This window comes from Populus nigra, chromosome 2, assembly GCF_951802175.1.
Source record: "Populus nigra chromosome 2, ddPopNigr1.1, whole genome shotgun sequence".
Taxonomy (NCBI): domain Eukaryota; kingdom Viridiplantae; phylum Streptophyta; class Magnoliopsida; order Malpighiales; family Salicaceae; genus Populus; species Populus nigra.
The window spans coordinates 16534654-16537153 of NC_084853.1; positions in this window are offsets into that span (position 1 = coordinate 16534654).

Genomic DNA, 2500 nt, shown 5'->3' on the forward strand with positions numbered 1-2500 from the left:
TCATGTGGAAAGCACGACGTTTTCTTGTAGGAATGCGGGAACCCCGGCAGCTCGCCTGCCGCGGCCAGCGACGTCGGGGACGCTGGCCTGCGCTGTCGAGCCCGCGAGGGCTGTCTCCGCGGCAGGCCCCCCCTGAACGGGGCACGACAGGCCACCGCGCTGGCTCGTCCAGCGTCGACAGTCCCTCGTCCAGGTTTCAGATCGCGCCAAGTCGAACCCATGACCTGCTCAAGCCATCGTGCGCTGCCGAATTCGCATCTGCGTGTAGGCTGCCATTCCACGCGGCAGCCCCTGTTTTCGTCAGCGTGCCCCCCTGACGAATTTTCCTGCCTGGCCCAGTCCAGCGTCCAGCCCCTGTTCGTCGAAAAATCTGCGCTGCTGATTTTCCACGACGAGCCTACTTTCGTCAGCGTGCCCCCCTGACGAATTTTCCTGCCTGGCCCGGCCAGTCCAGCCCCTGTTCGTCGAAAAATCTGCGCTGCCGATTTTCCACGCGGCAGCCCCTGTTTTCGTCAGCGTGCCCCCCTGACGAATTTTCCTGCCTGGCCCGGCCAGTCCAGCCCCTGTTCGTCGAAAAATCTGCGCTGCCGATTTTCCACGCGGCAGCCCCTCTTTTCGTCAGCGTGCCCCCCTGACGAATTTTCCTGCCTGGCCCGGCCGGTCCAGCATCCAGCCCCTGTTCGTCGAAAAATCTGCGCTGCCGATTTTCCACGCGGCAGCCCCTCTTTTCGTCAGCGTGCCCCCCTGACGAATTTTCCTGCCTGGCCCGGCCGGTCCAGCATCCAGCCCCTGTTCGTCGAAAAATCTGCGCTGCCGATTTTCCACGCGGCAGCCCCTCTTTTCGTCAGCGTGCCCCCCTGACGAATTTTCCTGCCTGGCCCGGCCGGTCCAGCATCCAGCCCCTGTTCGTCGAAAAATCTGCGCTGCCGATTTTCCACGCGGCAGCCCCTCTTTTCGTCAGCGTGCCCCCCTGACGAATGTTCGTCGAAAAATCTGCGCCGTGCCCCCCTGACGAATTTTCCTGCCTGGCCCGGCCGGTCCAGCATCCAGCCCCTGTTCGTCGAAAAATCTGCGCTGCCGATTTTCCACGCGGCAGCCCCTCTTTTCGTCAGCGTGCCCCCCTGACGAATGTTCGTCGAAAAATCTGCGCTGCCGATTTTCCACGCGGCAGCCCCTCTTTTCGTCAGCGTGCCCCCCTGACGAATTTTCCTGCCTGGCCCGGCCGGTCCAGCATCCAGCCCCTGTTCGTCGAAAAATCTGCGCTGCCGATTTTCACCGACGAGCCTACTTTCGTCAGCGTGTCCCCTTGACGAATTTCCCTGCCTGGCCTGGACAGTCCATCTTCCAGCCCATGTTCATCGAAAAATCTGCGCTGCCGATTTCCCCGACGAACCTGCAGCTGCACAAATCTGCGCTGCCGATTTCCCCCCCTGTCGGCATGGCTGCCGCTGCCCCGATGTCCAGACCAACAGTCTTTTTTGTCGACTTTGCCGATTTTGTCCGCGCTGCCGATTCCAACACTACCCCCTGCATCCAAACCAGCATTGTTTCGTCAGCTCTTCCCCTGACGATTTTAGCCCTGTAACAAACAGTAGGCCTCCAATCCCGCCAACGGGAGCCAAGTTGATAGGGAAGAGAATTGAATGACGCGCCTGGTCCTCGCACCCCGCCACCCGAGGGGCCTTTTTCCCGGCAGCCTCTGAAAAACTCTAGCTTTCACGGTCCTCGCCGCCCCTCACCACCATGGCAGGCCTCTAATCCCACCCATCAGCAGTTGTAGCCGATAGGGCAGTGATTTGAATGACGCGTCGCGGGCCGCCGGGTCATCTCACCCGGCCATTAATTGGAGCGTTTTTGGCTGGCCGAGGATGGGGGGATGGATCTCTTCTTCCGAAAAAGCAAACAGTACATCGGGAGTTATGTTGACGGGGCATGGAATTGAATGACCCGTCGCGGGCCGCCGGGTCATCTCACCCGGCCATCCCGGGGAGCGTTTTTCCCGGCAGCATCGGGGAAACTCTTGCTTTCACTGCCCGCTGCCCAAGTCCCCACTCGCATCGGCCCCCCGCGCCAACAAGCCAACGCTGCCGAATCGGCAGACACTGCTGCCGAGTCTGCCGACACTGCCCCGCGGGCTGCCACTGCCCCAGTGTCTAAACCAGCGGTCTTTCTCATCGAGCCTTGGACTATCCAGTCCGTCCTGACTCATCGCCAGCACCTGCTGCCGATTCTGCCGACTTTGCCGATTTTCTCGGCGCTGCCGATTCCAACACTGCGCCCACCGTGTCTGAACCAGCGCTGTTTCCTCAGCGTGTCCCCTCGACGAATTTTCCTGCCTGGCCTGGACAGTCCACCGTCCAGCCCGTGTTCGTCGAAAAATCTGCGCTGCCGATTCTGCCGACTTTGCCGATTTCGTCGGCGCTGCCGATTCCACCACTGCCCGCCGTGCCTGAACCAGCGCTGTTTCGTCAGCGTGTCCCCTCGACAAATTTTCCTGCCT